The sequence below is a fragment of the Martes martes genome (genome assembly GCF_963455335.1).
Source record: "Martes martes genome assembly, chromosome: 2".
In the NCBI taxonomy this organism is placed as follows: domain Eukaryota; kingdom Metazoa; phylum Chordata; class Mammalia; order Carnivora; family Mustelidae; genus Martes; species Martes martes.
In genome coordinates this window covers 201330552-201351142 of record NC_137889.1, presented here as the reverse complement: position 1 = coordinate 201351142, position 20591 = coordinate 201330552, and positions in this window count along the sequence as shown.

Here is a 20591-nt window from a genome sequence, read left to right as displayed (position 1 = left end):
TTATTTTGATGAAGTCCCAGTAGTTTCTTTTTGCTTGTGTTTCCCTTGACTAGAAAGAAATAGCTATCACTGATGTCAAACAGGTTACTGCCCATGTTCTCCTCTAGGACTTTAATGATCACCAGGGAAATACAAATCCAAACTACAATGAGATATCACCTCACACCTGTTAGAAGGCTAAAATTAACAACACAATGGGCACCTGGGTGGCTCAGTGGGTTAAGCCTCTGCTTTCTGCTCAGGTCATGATCTCAGGGTCCTGGGATCCAGCCCTGCATTGGGTCTCTGCCTATTTGTTATCTCTCTCTCTGTGTCAAATAAATAAACACAAAGAACAACAGGTGACGGCGAGGATGTGGAGAAAGGGGAACCCTCTTGCACTATTGTGGGAATGCAAACTGGTGCAGCCACACTGGAAAATAATATGGAGCTTCCTCAAAAAGTCTGAAATAGAACTACCTTACAATCCAAGAATTGCACTGCTAGGTATTCACCCAAAGAATACAAAAATTCTAATTCAAAAGGATAGATGCATCCTGATGTTTTTAGCAGCATTATCAATAATAGCCAAATTATGGAAACAGCCCAAGTGTCCATTGACTGATGAATGGATAAAGAAGAGAAGAGGTGGTATATAAATATTTACATTTATATATATAATGGAATATTACTCAGCCACAAAAAAGAATGAAATCTTGCCATTTGCAATGACATGGATGGAGCTAGAAAGTATTATGCTAAGCAAAATAAGTCAGTCAGAGAAAGACAAATACCATATGGTTTCATTCATATGTGGAATTTAGGAAACAAACAAGCAAAGGGGAAAAAGAGAGAGGCAAACCAAAAAACACTCTTAACTACAGAAAAAAACTGATGGTTATCAGAAGGGAGGTAGGTAGGGGATGGGTTAAATAGGTGATAGGGATTAAGGAATGCTATTGTTATCAGGAGCACTGGGTGTTGTATGGAAGCATTGAGTCACTATATTGTATGCCTGAAACTAATATTACATTGTATTTTAACTAACTGGAATTTAAATAACAACTTAAAAAATATTAGTAACACAATAAATATGAGTGGATAAGAGCTCCTTTTAAGGTGTGGAACTTATCTGTATTCTATTTATAAGAAATACATCTAACACAAAATGATACCAAAATTTAGAAAATAAAGAAATAGATGTATAAGGAGAATTCTAACAAGAAAAAAAAATATTGAGTGGTAATAAAAATATACAACATAGAGGGGCACCTGGGTGGCTCAGTGGGTTAAAGCCTCTGCCTTCGGCTCGGGTCATGATCCCAGGGTCCTGGGATTGAGCCCCACACCGGGCTCTCTGTTCGGCGGGGAGCCTGCTTCCCCCTCTCTCTCTGTCTGCCTCTCTGCCTACTTGTGATCTCTGTCTGTCAAATAAATAAATTAAAAATATATATATACAACATAGAATTCAAAAGGAAAAAGTGTTAACTAAACAAAAGGAACATTTTATGTTGGAAAAAATTATGGTCCACCAGGAAGATATTATAGCCATCCAACTTTGTGGATCAATCAACACAACAACAAAATGTATGAAGCAAAAAGTCTGAGTAAGAAAAAGAGTGATTAACACAAACCACAGCGTAATGGATGACTTCAATATAATTCTTACATATGACTAGATCAAGGAGAAAAAAGATTTGAAATTTATTTATTAATAAACATATGGGGGGAGCACCTGGGTGGCTCAGATGGTTGTGTCTGTCTCTTGGTTCTGGCTCAGGTCATGATCTCACTGGTTGTGAGTTGGAGCCAGGAGGTAGGCTCTGCACTCAGCAAGAATCTGCTTGGAGAGTCTCTCCCTCTGCTCCTCCTCCCCGTCTCACACACACTTTGTTTCTCTAAAATAAATAAATCAATCAATCTTTTAAAAACAATAAACATAGGGGTACATAAAATGTATGCTATTTTAGAATCTTTGATGTGAAATTAAAACAAAATAAAAACATGAAGTTTATTTTTTAAAAAATGAGGGCCTCAACTGCAAAACTGAGTTGTATAAATGTACAATTTCTTTAAACTTTTTTTTTAAAGGATTTTATTTATTTATTTGACAGACGGAGATCACAAGTAGGCAGAGAGGCAGGCAGAGAGAGAGGAGGAAGCAGACTCCCTGCTGAGCAGAGAGTTCGATGTGGGGCTCGATCCCAGGACCCTGGGATCATGACCTGAGCTGAAAGCAGAGGCTTTAACCCACTGAGCCACACAGGTGCCCCTATACAATTTCTGAGTTGTACAAATGTACAGTTACCCTTGAAAACAGTAGTATAAGTAGAAAAGGAATCCATGAGGTTTTAATTCTTCTTCCTCGATTTTCTTTGATACTGATTTTAGCCAATGCTGTAGGAAGTAATTTTATATTTATGACTGGGGATGGTTGACCAGATAGATAGACAGATAGACAGATATAGAGCTTTGAGAATTAATCCTCAAATAATTGTTTTATCCTTGTATATCTACTTCACCTAAGACTGTCTCAGAGAGACTTTATGAATCACTGCAAACCAATTTAAAATTTTTTAGTATATTTTGACCAAAAGCATATCTCTTAAAGTTGTTTTATAAATTTTGAATTTGTGAGTAAAAATAATGTTTTAATTTAAGAAATATAAGCCAAGATTGATTTTCTGGACTTGAAGGACATACTTTTGGGGTCATACAAACACAGACTTCTTGATCATGAAAGCTGTTAAGCTCTGCTTGGAGAGTATCAATACCAGCAATATTCATATTGTTCACTGGATTCACAGGATCACGTGATTCACAGGATCATGATCATGTGATCATGACACTGCACAACATGTACTATGAAGAAGAGCTTATCCATTTAAATGCGTCATGTATGGGGCACCTGGGTGGCTCAGTGGGTTAGGGCTTCTGCCTTCAGCTCGGGTCAGGATCCCAGGGTCCTGGGATCCAGCCCCGAATCGGGCTCTCTGCTCAGCAGGAAGCCTGTTTTCTCCTCTCTCTCTGCCTGCCTCTCTGCCTACTTGTGATCTCTGTCAAGTAAATAAATAAAATCTTTTAAAAAAAATAAATAAATGCATCATGTATAAATGATACCATTTGTAGGACCTAAGACATAGCTCACAATGACAATATGAAATCCTCTTATAGTGAAATAAATAGAAGGCATTTTAAAACTATGAAAACACATTAGCAAAATGGAATGAAAATACATTTTGTAACTCAAGGAGTATTAATATCATGAGTATTAGGAGTTTATAGACCAAATGAGGATGAATTGGATTATGCCTCAGTTGTGTGTGTGTGTGGGTGCACGTGCGTGTGGTGGTCTGATCAAGGTTACCTTAACAAAGACCTCGACAGTTTACCCTTTCAAGGTGGTAGTGGACCTACAGTGTAAACCTCTCCCACATCACTATCCCCTCTCACAGGCTATTCCAAGTCAGCATCCTGCCGCTTGCCGGAGAAACACTAAATGATACTGAAGCAGTAGTTCCTCTTCAGAAGGTCACCTTACAAATACAATGCCAAGCTTTGTTCCTATTCCTCAGATGAGGGGTTTGACACAATGAGGATAAGTGACCTGTCCTGACCACACTAGTCAGTGGACAAGTCAAAACGAGCTTCTGTGAGAAGTAATTCACAGGGCACAGAAACCAATGTGGCAGGAGGAAGGGAATTAGACAATATCTCAAAGAGAAAAGAATGTAATGATGGAACTATGCATGGTAGTACTTAGTAACGGCACACATACAAAACTATGTTTTGTTTTTGTTTTTTTTTTTAAGATTTTATTTATTTATTTGACAGACAGAGATCACAAGTAGGCAGAGAGGCAGACAGAGAGAGAGGAGAAAACAGGCTTCCTGCTGAGCAGAGAGCCCGATTCGGGACTGGATCCCAGGACTCTGGGATCATGACCTGAGCCGAAGGCAGAGGTTTTAACCCACTGAGCCACCCAGGCGCCCCCAAAACTATGTTTTGAATGAACATCTATGTAACCCTTACAGGAATTAATGGTTAGTTAATTATGAAAGTCAAATAAAGCTTTGAAGGCTTGATGAGAATAAGAAACGTGAAGTGGGTTACCACAGCATGAAGTGGGGGAGGTAAAAGGACTCTGAATTTTATAAATCTCTTTTTTACTCAGGACCTTAGAACTTCTCCACCTACGGTTTCATAACTCCACCAACATAGGAGTAAGAGATGGGATTCTGAGGTTCTAGGGATAGCGATGGGGAGAAAAAGCAGAATGAGAGGAATCACAAAAGTCAGCAGTGAAGATCATCTGGCGATCGATGCTTTGCTACCAGGTGTTCTCCTTACTAAAGCAAGGAGAACCCAAATCAAAAATCAAAAAGGTAAATACTGTCCATGGGGAAGCAACTAAATGATTGAGAGAATGGAATGGAATACAAGAAAATGTTGATTCATTACCCAGCTGCCTGTCCCATTCTCAGCTCTCCCAGTATTTTTAAGCCAAAAATGCCCATGGTTCTTCTGAATATCATTTCCTTTCCACATACACTGAGCTGGTACCTTTACAACAGAGCTACACCAAGGGAGAACGTCGTTTGGACATAATAAAGTGATGACTGATATGGCTGAGTTTAGGTCCACCATCTTACTTGTTTTTTTTTTTTTATTCCCATTTTTGTTCTATATTCTTCCTCTCCTGCCTACTCTTGAATTAAAAATATTTTTATTCTACCATCTAATCTTCTCTTGATTTTTGGTGGTTTTTGTTTTTATTTTTGCTCTACCCTTTTTTGTATACATTTCTAGTCATTTTATAGATTTCAACAAGAATGATTAACTTTGGTCTTCCTTAAATTATTATTTTCTACTTTATAAACATAAATTCTACTCGAGCTATTATAATTTTTTCTATTTATTTATTTTTTCTATTTATTTATTTATTTATTTATTTATTTATTTCTATTTATTTCTCATATTATAAACCCTGCATTATCTTTACACTTTTGTACAGCTAATAGTCTTTTAAAGACACCTTTAAAAATAGTTTCTAAGTATATATTTACCCATAAATCTATTCTTTCCGTGTTCTTCCTCTATATCTTCGCTTCCGACTAGGATCATTTGCCCTCAGAAGAAAGAATCTCCTTTGGGGATTTACTGTAGTGGTGTTCTGCGCTGACTACTCGGTTCTGTTTGTTTGGATATGTCTGTTTTGCCTTAATTTTTCTGAAAAATATTTTCACTGTGTATAGAATTCTAGGTTGGCAGTTTTTCTTTTATCACTTTAGAGATATCATCTAATTGTCTTCTAGTTTCCACTGTTCTTGGGGTACGTTTGGTGTCATTCTTTTTTATTGAAATATAGTTAAAACATACTGTCACATTAGTTTCAGGTTAATCTGATGTCATTCTTATTGATATTATTCTGAATATAACGTTTCCCCTTCTGACTGCTTGTAAGACTTTATCATTGGTTACTGGCAATTTGAGTATGATGTGATTTTCCCTCTATCTATATAATAATTACATACATATATATGTGTATATATACACACATATATATACACACACACCCAAATAGAAGATTTTCTTGAATTGTGAATTGATGTCATTTAGCAGTTTTTGAAAACTTTTGGCTTGCGTTATCTCTAATGAGACCTCTATACGGATCTTATTTTTTCCTTTTGTATGTAATATGTCTTTTTTTACTCTGGCCACTTTTAAGATTTTATCTTATCATTGGTTATTCAGCAGTTTGATCACAGTTATCTTTTGGTGTTATCTATTTTTCATACTTCGAGAGCTCCTTGTGTTTATTGGATATGCAGACTTCTAGTTTACTTCAAATTTGAGAAACTTGGAGGAATTATTTCTTGAAATAATTTTTCTATCTCCTACTTCTGGGACTCAAACTAAGTACATGTTAGACTTCTTGTTTTTGTTTTACAGGTCAATGAGTCTCTTAATTGTTTGCATCTTTTTATTCTCTGTACTGTATTTTGAGTAGTTTCTACTGCTAAAATTTCATTTTTCCTGTTTTTTTTTCTAGTTCCTCATCTGTCGTTAATCTGATCCAGTGAATTTGTCATTTCAGATTTTTCATTTCTCTGCCCTAGATTTCCATTCACTCTTTATATATATATATATATACACATATATATATATATATATACACATATAATGTTCCTTCCTCGTTATGTTCATGTTTTCCTTTAAATCCTTGAGTGTATTGATAACATGTGTTTTAAAGCTCTTGTCTGTGAATTCCATTATCTCTATCATTTCTTGCCCTGTTACTATTGACTGATTTTTCTTCTGATTATAGGTCACACTTCACTGCTTCTTTGTATATGCAATTAGTTTGATTAGATTTTGGAGATTGTGAGTTTTACATTGTTAATTATCCAGATTTTGTGTGTGTGTGTGCAGTATTGAAATTTGTTGTACCATTTCATTAAGTTACTTAAGTTACTGCAAGTTAAGTTACTTGCAGGTCAGCTAGGTCCTTTTGGGGCTTGTTTTTAAACTTTATTAAGATAGGTCCAGGGGTGCCTGGGTGGCTCAGTGGGTTAAAGCCTCTGCCTTCAGCTCAGGTCATGGTCCCAGGGTCCTGGGATCGAGCCCCACATTGGGCTCTCTGCTCGGCAGGGAGCCTGTTTCCCTTCCCCTCTCTCTGCCTACTTGTGATCTCTGTCTGTCAAATAAATAAATAAAAGCTTAAAAAAAGAAAGATAGGTCTAGAGTAGCTTTTATTCCAGGGCTATTTTAACCATACCATTAGTGCATGGTCCTCTGGATTCTCCATGAATGTCCCAGGAATTCAACAAGGTCTCTCCATTCTGGATGATAAGAATTCAAACATCTCCTGCCAATGTTAACTCTACAAGTTGTTTCATTTATAGCACCCTTCTTATTTGGACTCTGAGATTTCACAAATGGACAGTTCAGTGTTCACTAACTAATTCAAGGGGACTCTCTTCTCCATCATCCTTCCCTGCAAGTACCAGCCACTTCTACTTCCTCCAAACTCTCTCTCTTCAATTCAGTGAGACCACCGTGCTCTGCTTGGGTTCTCCCTCCTTACATCATAATCTAGAAAATGCTTCCGAGTGAAACTCAGGGTGATTGCTGGTCTCAGTTCTTTGTTCCCCTTCTCTCCGGGATTAGATTGTATTCTTGCACTATTACCCAACGTCTAACAACAGCTGTTTCATGTATTCTGTTGAGCTTTTAGCCATGTAGTGGGAAGGAAAGTCTGGTACCAGTTACTCATCAAGTCCAGAAATGGAATTCTATACTATCTTTTATGAAGAAAAACTTACAGTGTTTAAAATGAACATAAACAAGATCTCCAGGAAAGATTCAAAGAAATTTTGTCAGTAATTCTTTGGGGTTTGAATTTTATATTTTGTTTTGTTGCTCACTCTATTTTTTTTCCTGAGTTACTTCAGTTGGTGATCTAGATTTTTATAATCACTTAGAATCCACTGTTGCCTTTCTCTGGGATGAAATGCTTCTATTTATTTCACTTCTATTCATCTTAAAATCCTCTGCGTAGAATTACACCATTTTTTAATACTATACGCATTGATTAACAGTGATAGGTTCATGATCATTTTCTGGTAAATTGTTCACTGGGGAGGTTGGCTTTTGTTTATCTTACAACATCAAATGATAGAATCATAACAGGACTTTCAGAACATCTGTCCCAATCCTCTAATTTTACTCATAAGGAAATTGTGTTCTAAAACAGTTCAATAACTAACCTGAAATTATCTAGCAGGTGGTTGGCAAGGTTAGGACGAGAACTCATATTTCCCTGCCTGTTTTTGTTTCGTGTTTGTGTGTGTGTTTGTTTTAGTTAATCACACTGCCTTCCTCATCAGCAATGGAATTTGTGTAATAGCCTTTCCAATGTATGTCATTTGCTTAATAAGATTAATATAAAAAGAAAAATTGTTTTCTCCAGTTTTTTTTTTCATCATTTCCTACTTCTGACATCTTTTTTTGTTGCTAAAGTCCTTTTTGTGTTTACTAAGTCAAAGAAGACTGATGCCGGCTTAATCATCATACTCCTCCTGCTGGAAGAACTCACTAACTACAGGCAGTGAGAAGGTACTGGGTGGACACGGCAGACAGGGAAGGTTGTGCTAGTTGCTCGGGTAGCAGAGAAGTAGGCACAAAAAAAAAGGGGAAGACAAAACTGCACATAGAAAGTGTTTAGGGCACAATACGAAACTTTACTTTTCATCTCAGAAGCCAGAAACCTTTTCTGCTCTCCTGCAGTATAAAGACACATGATCCTAAGTCAAAAAATACTTTTAGAATATTATCAAAGATGAGAAACCCATGTGGCACTTGTTGAAGACCTAGAACTGTCATCTATATCTTATCATCCTATCAAACAACTTATCAAGAAAATGAGTGAGAGCAGTAGTGGTGACTGCCGTATCATAGCAGGTGATGTCTCACCATACCTTTGGGGAAGGTTCCCTCTGAATCAGGACCAGGCCCTAGTCCTGACGTTTCCTACTGTGCAACCTAAAACCCACTCAGCTTCCCCGAAAGTCAGTCTGCACCTCTGTGGACTTTCTTCTCTCTCTTTTTAAAAGATTTTATTTATTTATCTGAGACAGAGAGAGAGAAAGAGAGAACATGAGCAGGGGGGAGAGGAGCAGCGGGGGGAGGGTAAGAAGCAGACTCCCCGCTGAGCAGGGAGCCTGATGTGGGGCTCAAGCCCAGGACTCTGGAATCACGACCTGAGCCAAAGGCAGACACTTAACTGACGGAGCCACCCAGCCACCTCTATGTGGATTTTCTTCTTAACTCTATCTGCAGATAGCTTAAGCTATTTTCAAGTCATTTATAAGGAGAAAAATAAGCAAATTCTACAAGAATTCAAAATGCACTAATTTCCATGTTGCTAATGATTATTTTTTTTAAATCAACAACAAGCAAGGAATGATGAAAAGCCTCCCATTATTCATCATCTTAGATGCAATGTTGCTGTTAACAAGACTTAAAAATAGTGCTTACCAAAAAAAAAAAAAAGGCCTTTACTGGTTTACAAGGTTAGATAGAAAAGAGTAAATATTTTATTAAGCCTCCCAGAGTTCCTTATGGACTATATTTCCCTCCTCCTCTCATAACATAGCATTGTTAATAAAATAAATCAAATGTTACACATCCATTTCTGTCCCAGATTTCCTTAGCTCACCCCAAGGGCAAAGATACAGCCCCGAATTTTGTTTTGTTACAGTCTAAGTAGACTTTCTGAGTCAGGAAGAGAAAAACTCTTTTAGAACAGCAGATAATATCAACTAATGTAATTAAGCATTTGTGGTAAGCAGGCACTGTACTAAACATTTCTACTTATTTTATCCTATTTAATCCTCACAACAACCCTATAAGTTAGGTGCTATTATTACTCCTTTTCCTTAATGAGGAAACCAAAGACTGAGGGAGGTAAACAACCCGCCTGATAATACAGAACTCCTCAGTGCCAGCGGGCCGGCTCCGACTCTGAAATCTAGGCTTTTCACCACACTGTTCCTTACTCCCATGCCTTTACCATTTAGGTGGCCATTTTTGAAGTACCAAAAGGGGGGATAGATAAAGCAGCACAGTTGCTAAAAGACAAGGTTGTGATCAGTTTCCTGCATAGCCAATGCTATAATAAACCGTTCTCTCATATAAGAGAAAATATACTTGAATGCAAAAAGTAGGGGGTGATGATATTTAAGAGAAATCCTTGAATATACTTTAACTCACACATAAAAGAGTAAACCATCGGCAAATTTCAGTATTTTATACATTTTAATTACAAATTACTTGGGATGGTTGAGAATTATAATACTGAACAGTGTCAGGATATTTGAGAACACTACACTGAATAAATACCAAATGTCATATAAACAATTACAGTATTTTAATGTGAAGTCATAGGTTCTAAGTCCTGTTCTACCAATAAGCATATGAATAACCTTGACCTCATTTGAAGTATGAGGATGTTATTAACAACAGTACTGAACTCATTGAGTTGATGTGTTGACTGAAAAGCACCTCAGACCTGGAAAGGACTCAGTCAGAACTGGTTATTATTGTAACATACCCACAACACCAGTCCCTGTTAACAGTTCTGCAGCCCAAGATATGAAAAACTCAAACAAGATCTGTGCATGAGATTAATCTCACTAGAGCTGTAAATACTGGGGTTAAAGGTACAGTGTGTGTTTCATTTATTTTCTAGAACAGTAAAGATGCGTTGGAGGTTTCCACCATGATTTCTCTCCTCTTTGACCCCTACCAGGTACACAGTCATGGCATGGAAGAACGTGGGAGTATTCAGTAAATGCAATCCACTGCAAAGAAAGCAGGACATTTGCTTCAAGTAAGTGACAGTGGCAAGGAAAACCACTCTATCCACTGATTCTGGAGGGATAGCAATATAAAATTTGGAGACATGGTGATTGTGGTGGAATTTGTGTTTTAGAGTCAAAGAAGCTCCTACTGAAATATGGATCTACCACTTAATCATGTGGATCCCTTGGGCAAGTTACTTAAACTCTGTTTCCTCAAGTATTAAATGGGACTGATAACGTGTACTTTGTAGGGCTGTTGTAAGGAACAGGGATGATGATTTAAGTAGGCTGAAAAACAGTGCCTCAAACATAACAGTATCTAAATAAATACAGGCAGAAACGCTATATATCCTTACTAATATGGTGCTGATTTTGTTAATAACATTGATGGCAACAATAGTTATAATATCTGATTTATAGTCTCTGAAGCAGAAAGTTTCCAGGACCACAGAATATTCCTAATGGGCACTCATGAAGATGTTCGATAAGTTTGACTTAACTAGTACAAATATTTCACCGACAAAGAGAATACAATCTACCAATATTATTACAAGTTAAGTCTGTATTCTCAGCTATAAATCTGGAGAATGTACCTGTTACTGACAGAACTGGTTACTAAAAAGAAAATCTTCAGTGAAATGTACCCCATCCCTAACTGTTACTCAGACCCACGTTGTAGTGGTTCTGACATATTTGGCTCCACTTGGAACTCGGGCATCTTGTCTTTGCCACCTGACTTCCTGTTGCATCATTGTTCTTTCTTTAGCAAGCTGAGACAGGCTGCCTCCAAGTTTAATATAACTGAATGGGCTTGTGGCTATCAAATAAGCACATTAAAAATATGCCTAAGGCCTTCTGGGAATATATGACACTGGTCATTAAAAAACCACTCTGCAGCTCACAGTGCCCCAAAATAGCATGTTGTATCCTATTACCTGAAGAGATTAAAAAAAAAAAAAAAAAAAAAAACATGTATCAGAACACAGTTCTAAGTTACAAAGACAGAAGGTTTCTGCAGTTTTAAATGACCTAAAACTCTCTCAAACAAAACTGAAGGAGATCAAAGTTTTGGCCCAGCAATTTTGAATATCAGATCAAATGCCCCAGTTGGGTTAGCTTGATTATTCTTCTTTAGCCTGATTGTTTCTCTCTATCACTTTGTGCCATTAATGGAGAAATTAATCTTTGAAGTTCTCATGGCTCAGCATTTTCAATTATTCATTCCAGCTAAGGAATTTTTTTTTTTTAAGAAAAGCTCAGTGTTCTCAGTTACGATAAGCCTACCAGCAGACACTGATACCAGCCTAAACTGCTACCCCAAAAAAGCATCTCCTCCATAGAAATTTTTCTGAGGATTTAAAAAATCCACTCTACTGCTTATTTCCTTTCTTAAAATCCAAACTCATAATCAGCTTAAAGCATAAAAATTGTCTAATAAGCATTTTAACAATTTTTTCCTAAAGAGTATTTTCAGAAAGGAGAGGTATAGAAACAGAAAAGGAATGTGGAAGAACAAATACTACACTCTTTTTAAGGACATGTTCTATTATAAGCACCATAATCTTAAAATATACTACAACACCTGGTCTTAATATATTACCTGGCTAGACCTTAGGTATATATCAAGCTCTTCTAATTTAAAAACAAACAAGCAAAAATAAAACAAAACCCCTCTTGTTCCTAGCATTTCCTTCCCTGCTCCAGTAGTGACCCTTTTTTGAATTTATTGAATAATTTCCTCCGCTAATTGTCGTCCACCTTGATGAGAAGGCAAGAAGTCCTGCGAACCCATCACCACCTTTTACAAAACAAGCTCTCGATGTTTAATACGAGTTTTGGTGAAGACAACCGCTACTAGTTTGATGACTCCAGAAGAATTCTGCTGACTTTGGCAAGACTGGAGTGTTTTGGGTTTTTCCCCTAAAAACAGCATGCTTGGGGCGCCTGGGTGGCTCAGTGGGTTAGGCCTCAGGTCATGATCTCAGGGTCCTGGGATTGAGCCCCACATCATGCTCTCTGCTCAGCAGGGAGCCTGCTTCCTCCTTTCTCTCTGCCTGCCTCTCTGCCTACTTGTGATCTCTGTCAAATAAATAACTAAAATCTTTTTAAAAAATAATAAAAATAAAAATAAATAAAAACTGCATGCTTGGTCTTTATTTTTAGGAGTTAAACATTTGCTAAATGACGAAAAGGAGATTGCAACTTCCTTATGTTATTCTTTCTTTTTAAAATTTTACGATTTTAAATCTCTTTATTTTTATAAATTTTTATTTATTTATATAGAGAGCATGCACATGCATGAGCAGGGGTGGGGACAGAGGGAGAGAGAGGGGGGGAGAGAGAGAGAGAAGAGAATCCCAAGCAGGTTCCACACCCAAAATGAAGCCCGACATGGGACTCGACTCCATGACCCTGAGATCATGATCTGAGCCAAAATCGAGAGTCAGTCGTTTAACCAGCTGAGCTGCCCAGCCCCCCTACAGATTTTTTATTGAAGTATAACTGACATACAACATTGTATTGGTCTCAAGCATAAAACATGATGATTCAATATTTGTGCAGATTGCAAAATGATCACCACAGTAAGTTTAGTTACCCTCTGTCACTATAAAAACTTAACTTTTTAGATTTATTCTTTTTGCAACTTTCAAGTATGCCCTTCAATATTATTGGTTATAGTCACCATATTGTACATTTTATCTCCATGAATTATTTATTTTACACTTGGAAGTTTGTGCTTCTCGACATCCTTTACCTGGTTCACCCTCTCTCTAACCCCTGCCCCAATGGCAACCACCATTTTGTTCACTGTATCTATGATTTTGGTTTCATTTTGTTTGTTCATTTGTTTCATTTTTTTAGAGATTCTACATATAAGTGAAATCATATTGTATTTGTCTTTTCCTGTCTTATTTTGCTTAATATAATGCCCTCAAGGTGCATCCATATTGTTGCCAATGGCAAGATTTCACTCTTATTCTTCATTCTTTTTATGGCTGACCAGCATTTCAGTGTGTATCTTCTGATTAAATTCTTCTTTATAAATTCTTTATATTTCTTCTTTATAAATTCATCCATCAATGGACACTTAGGTTGTTTCTATATCTTGGCTATAGTGAATGGTGGTGCAATAAGCACCAGGGAGCTTCAATTGTTCTGAATTAGTGTTTTTGCTCTGGATAATACCCAGAAGTGGATTGATGAATCATATTATAGTTCTATTTTTACTTTTTTTTTGAGGAAACTTCATACGGTTTTACATAGTGGCTGCATGAATTTACATTCCCACCAACAGTGCACAAGGACCCCCTTTTTCCCACATCCTCCTAGCAGTTGTTATTTCTAAACTCTTTTTGATAATAGCCATTCTATCTCCAGGTGTGAGGTGATATCTCACTGTGGTTTTGATTTGCATTTCCCTGATGACTAGTAATGTTGAGCATCTTTTCATGTGCTTATTAGCCATCTGTATGTCTTCTTTGGAAAAAAGTTTATTCAGATCCTTTGCCCAATTTTTAATTGGATTGTTTGTGTTTTCGCTTTTGAGTTTTGTGAGTTCTTCAAAATGTTAACTCTTTGTTGGATATATGATTTGCAAATATTTTCTCCCATTCAGTTTCCTTTGCTACACAGAAGCTTTTTAGTTTGGTGTAGTCCCACTTGTTTATTTTTACTTTTGTTGCATTTGCTTTTGGAGTGAGAACCAAAATTTCACTGCAGGACTGATTGATATCAAAGAGCCTATGCTTTCTTCTAAGAGTTTCATGGTTTCAGGTCTTACATTCAAGTCTTTAACCCATTTTGAGTTAACATTTGTGTATGTTGTAAGATAGTAGTCTAGTTTCATTATTTTTCTTGTGGCCGTCTAGTTTTCCCAGCACCATTTACTAAAGAGACTGCCCTTTCCTCAGTGTATATTCTCACCTCCTTTGTCAAAAATTAATTGACCATAAATGTGTGGGTTTATTTCTGGGTTAATATCATGTTCCATTGATCTATGTGTCTGTTTTTATGCCAGTGCCATACTGTTTTGATTACTATGGCTTTGTAGTATAGTTTGAAATCAGGGAACATAATACCTCCTGATTCATTCTCTTTTTTCAGTATTGCTTTGGCTATTCAGGGCCTTTCATGATTCCATGAAAGTTTTACCATTGTCTATTCTATTTCTGTAAAAAATCTCATTGGAATATTGATAGGGATTGTGTTGAGTATGTATACTGCTTTGGGTATTATGAATATCTTAACAATATTGATTCTTCTAATCCATGAGCATGTTATTGTTCCATTTCTTTGTACCTTCTTCAATTTCTTTCATCAATTATGTATAGTCCTCAATGTACAGGTCTTTTACTCCCTTGGTTAAATTTATTTTGAGGTATTTTATTCTTTTTCATGCAATCGCAAATGGAATTTTTAAAAACTGAAGTATAGTTAAAACAATGTTACATTAGTTTCAGGTGTATAACATAGTGATTTAAAAAGTCTATAAGTTATGCTATGCTCACCACAAGTGCGTCTCCATCTGGGGTTGTTTCCTTAATTTCTCTTTCTGATAGTTCATTGTTGGTGTATGGAAACACAACAATTTTTGTATATTGATTTTGTATCCTGCCACTTGACTGAATTCACTTATTAGTTCTAATGGTTTTGGTTGGGTCTTTAGGGTTTTCTATATATAGTATCATGTTATCTGCAAATAATGGCAATGTTACTTCTTTCTTTCCAATTTGGATGCCTTTTGGTTTTTTTCTTTTGTCCAATTTCAAGGATTTCCAATACTAAGTTGAATAGTAGTGGGGAGAGTGGGCATTCTTGTCTTATTCCTGATCTTAAAGTAAAAGCTCTTAACATTTCACCATTGAGTATGATGTTAACTGTAGCCTTGTCATTATGGTTTTTATTATGTTGGAGTATATTCCCTTTATACTCACTTTGTTGAGAGTATTTATCATTAATGGATGTTGAATTTTGTCAAATGCCTTTTCTACAGTTATTGAGATGATATGATTTTTGTTTTTCATTTTGTTAATGTGGTGTATTACATTGATTGATGTGTGGATGTTGAACCATCTTTGCATCCTTGAAATAAATCCCACTTGATTATGGTATGTAATTCTTTTCATGCTAAATTTGGTTTGCTAGTATTTTGTTGATGATTTATTTATTTATTTATTTGAGAGAGAGAGAGAGAGAGAGAGAGTGCACAGAGGGAGAGGGAGAAGCAGACTCCCCAACGAGCAGGGAGCCTGAGGTAGGGCTCGATCCCAGAACCCAGGGATCATTACCTGAGCTGAAGGCAGACACCTAACCAACTGAGCACCCCTTTTGTTAAGGATTTTTGCATCTATGTTCATCATGAATTTCTTTTTCCATCCCTTCATTTTCAGTCTGTCTATGCATTACATCTAAAGTGAGTCTCTTGCAGGCAGGATATAAATGAGTCTTGTTTTTTTATCCATTCAGCCACTCTGTATCTCTTGATTAGAGAATTCAGTCCACTTACATTTAAAGTAATTATTGGTAAGTATGTTTTCATTTCCATTTTGTTATTTATTTTCTGGCTTCTATTGTAGCTCCTCTCTATTCCTATCTTTTTCTCTTGCTCTTTTCTCTTGTGCTTTGATGACTTCCTTTAGTGTCATATTTAGATTCCTCTCTCATTTTCTCTTGTGTATCTTCTATGGGTTTACTTTTACTTTGTTACTACCACAAGGCTCACATGTAACATCCTACATATACAACAGTCCATTTTTAGTTAAAAGCAGCTTAAATTTAAACTTATTTCAAAACTATATTTTTATCCCCATATCCCATGTTTTGTTTTGGATGTCACATTTTACATATTTTTATTTTATGTATCCCAAACTTATGATTATAGTTTAAATTCATTTTATTGCTTTTATCTTTAAGCCTCCATGCTAGCTTTATAAATGTTACTCCACATTCTTCACTACATATTTACCTTTACCAGTAAGATTTTTACTTTTGTATGTTTTCTTTTATTAAATAGTGCCACATCTTTTCAGCTTAAATAAGTCTCTTTAACATTTTTTGTAAGACCAGTTTAGTGGTGATGAACTCCCTTAGCTTTGGCTTAGAAAACTTATCTCTCTTTCAATTCAGAATGGTAACCTTGCTGGATAGAGTATTCTTCGCTGGAAGTTATTTTTTTCTTTTAGCACTTTGAATATATCATGCCACTCTCTTTTGGCCCACAATTTTCCTGTGAAAATTCTGCTAGTAATTTTATGAGGTTTACCTTGTAACAAGTTGCTTTTTCTCCCACTGCTTTTAAGACTTTTCTTTAACGTTTGACATTTTAATTATAATGTATCTTGGTGTGGATCTCTTGGGTTTCATCTTGTTCAAAAGTCTCTAGGCTTCCTAGATCTGCATGTCTGTTTCTTCCCCAGTTTAGGGAAGTTTTCACCCATTATTTCTTCAAATAAGTTTTCTGCCCCCTTCTCTCTCTTCTCCATCTGTGAATATTATTTTGCTCTCAAATCCTTTAACCTACCTTCACTTTTTAAAGTTTTTTTTTTCTTTTTCTTGCTCTGTTTGGATGAGTTCCATTACCATCTTTCAGATTGCTGATCTGTTCTGCTTCATCCAGTCTGCGTTAAACTCTTCTATTGTATTTTTTTAGTTCAGTTATTATATTCTCCAGCTCTGTGACTTCTATTCAGTACTTTGTCTCTCTCTCTCTCTCACTCTCTCTCTTTTATCTCTTTCCTGATGTTCTCACTGTGCTCATTCATTCTTCTCCTAAGTTTGGTGAATATCTTTATGGCCATTATTTTAAATTCCTTATCAGGTAGATTATTTATCTCCATTTCATTAAGGTCTTTTTCTGAGATTTTATCTTACTCTTCCTTTGGAACATTTACCTCTCTTTCCTCATTTTACTTGACTCTCTGGGTTTGTTTCTATATGTTAGGCACAGCAGTCACCTCTCCCAGTCCTGAGGGTGTGCTTTGTGTAGGTGGAGAAGCTTCTTGGTTGTCTAGTTCTTGGTCTCTCAAATCATTGTGATTACCTCAGTAAGCTGATTGATTCTTGATAAGTCCCTACTGTTGAGGGCATGCCAAGACCTGTCTGTGTTCCAAGGGGAGAGATCTTGTTTAGCACCTAGTGTCAGGCTAATTAGAAGCCAGACCCAATAGCAGCTTTTCAAATATGCAAATACATACAGTCCTTTGGGGCTGCAGTTATAAACTCTGCTGGCCTCCAAGCCAGGAAATCTGGAGGTGTCCCCTGGGCAACAGTTGCCAAAATTGGGGCTCCAAATGAATGCATAAACTCTTTTATGGGAAGTATTTTTGAGCTGTAGTGAGACCAAAGTCATACACAGGATGGTGTCTTCCTGCTTAGGTTCCCTGAGAGCACTTCCACAGCCTAGATGTGGCAACTCTAAAGCATGCCTCTCAAGCTAAAGCTCCAAAACACATAAACAGACCTTTCCCATAGGAAGACTAGGGGTGTGTTTCAATCTACTGTCTATGCAGTGCCCTGGGGGTGTACCCTGCCAAGGTGTTTCCAATAGTTACAGTCCTACGGTGCCCAGAAACACAGGCCCCCTAGCCACCAAGGCAGGGCAATCAAGGAATGTTTCCTGTGTATATTGCACACACATACCAGCTTTAGCAAGGCAGCTGGAAACATAGGGTGAGGCCCTTGCTGGCTTTAGCCAAGCAATGGGAAAATGTCTTGACTACATATGCCACTGGCTTCAGTACGCAGCAGCACAGTGCTCTGTCTGCCCATATCTACTGGCTTTAGCAAGGAAGCAGGAGAATGCTGTAGTTGTTTGCGCTCTTCAGTCCCTCTGGCCTTAGTACATACCTGTGCACTCACCTGTGCTAGTAGGGTAGAGGGGGAGTACAAAAATGGCATCCACTGGTTCCTCCATCTCTGAAGAGTCCTGGTTGTCCCCTGCCTCTCCAGCAGATGCTTGGAGATTAGCAAATGAATCTCCTTCACAGATAGTCTAAGCACTTTCAAACTGCTGCTATTGTACTTTGTTCCAGGGTGAGTGAGATGGCACAGGAGCCCTTTAAAAGAAGAATCTCAGTTCCCTACAGCCCTTTGGCTCCACTGGAAGTAAGCCCCTTGCTTTTCTAAGTGGTATGTTCTGGGGGCTTATCTCTCTGGCCCAGATCCTAAGGTGCCTGATGTGCCTCCCTTCCTCCTCCAGGATAAGCTCCAGGCTTGTGAGATCCCTCTGTATTGTGAATCATCATGCCTGGGGCAGAATGGGGGTGGGAGGAGTTGGCCAGAGTTGGTCTCTGCCACTTCTACCTGTCTTGATGTGGTCCTTTTATCTTTTGTTGGGGAGGAACAGTTTATCTAGTTTTCATTTCTTTTTCAGAAGAAATTGTTCCATATGTCACTGTAGATTTTGTGTGTCTGTGGGAGGAGGTGAGTTCAGGATCCTCCTACACTGCCATCCTGGACCACCCCCTCCTAGTTTTTATACATTTAAAATTTGTATTGCTTCTAAGCAGAATCTTGCTTAAATGAGATCATTCAAACACATGCAATAGTCTAATTTTTAAAAGCCCTTATATTGGTGAAAAATAATAAATTCAAGGTGTTTTATCACTGTTTCAGAATACATTAAGGGAAAAGTCTCTGATAATTGGTATTTCATGCATTTTCCCCTTTAAAAAATCCATTTTTGCAAACCTGCCCAGTTTCTCACATACTCTTTTAGTTAACATTCTTGTGAGTTGCAAGCATGATGCCAAGGAATTCTATCTCCGAAGATGAGTCTCGATCCCAGGTCTGGGAAGTAATGAGTTGCTGGAAATCTTTTCTTTCCCCATAGCTGTTTTATACCTCTTTAGTAATGTTTAAAATGCCGCTTCTCATTCGGTCCCACATCAAATGTCACCAATCCACAGAGGCCTTCTCCAAGCCTCCTCGCTAGAGTGTCCCAATCCCATTATTCTCTGTTGCATCCCCCTAGTTCTTTCCTGCATAACATTCATCACAACATATGAGTATTGTAATTTGTTTATGGAATTCCTTAACCTACTAGTCTAGTTAACTCCTGAGAGCAAGTGACTTGTCACCTGTCTTCATTTCTGGATCCCCAGGGCCTAGCATTGGGTTTAATGAATAAGAAAATGAACTAAAGTTTCCTACTACCTGTTCAATTTGTTTGATCTGGGTCATCATATTGATGCTTCTCCCCTATTCCTGATCTCTCCTCAACCAAAATACAGCCAACATGCTTCCTCTTCTTTTCCCAAGAGCTGCTTGTTGTTGCTGTTGTTGTTGTTTTCCTGATTACCCAGTTAATAGATGCTCATTTTAGAGAACTTGAGGCAGGGACCAAAGTCATGTAAATAGACAATTAAAATCATTAAGGTTGATTAACCATCCCAGTTTGTCCAAGAATTGATGGAATTCCCAGAACATGGGAAAAACCAGGAAAACTCAGGGCAAGCCAGGATGAGCTGTGTACCCTACATAACCTCTCACTCAGTAGTGACTATTATTAATTTATGCTATTGTCATTCATTACTTTATGGATATTATAGTTAATTGAGATTTCATTATATAATTTTGAATTCAACTCTATCTGAATAATTTTATATTAAGTATTTTAAATATTTTCTCACATGATTAAAATTCCTCATCATTAAAAATACCATTTAAAATATCATTTTAAAAATTGCTTCATATTGCATATTATACTTAAAAGACCGTGTAATATAAGACCAAACACTAAAGACGCTGGAGCCAGGATGCCTGGGTTCCAGTTCCAACTCCATCTTGGACATTTTACTTATTCTTTCTGTGCCTTAGTTTCCTCACCTGTAATATAAGGGTCAAGAAAACACATGCCTTACAATATTGTTATGAGGATTAAATGGGTTTATATTTGAATGTTATTAGCACTGATTGCCTATTTTTCTTGATAGATTGTCATGTAGTGTAATGGAATATTCATAGTACATGAATGTCAGACCCTGATTCCTCCCACTTTTATCTTTCAGATGCCCTACTCCCAAATAAACCTTTGTATTCCTAACTCCACCTCTGCATCTGCTTCCCACAGGGCCCAACCAATATAGAAATGAGGCTAATATGATAGAAGAAAAAAAAAAGACATTTCATTATTTTAGTTGCATTTCTTTGATTATAGATGCAGTTGAATATTTATCTTTATTAGGCTCTGAAATTTCCTCCTTTGTGGACTATTCATGTTCTTTGCCCACTTTTCTTATTGAGGTCTCA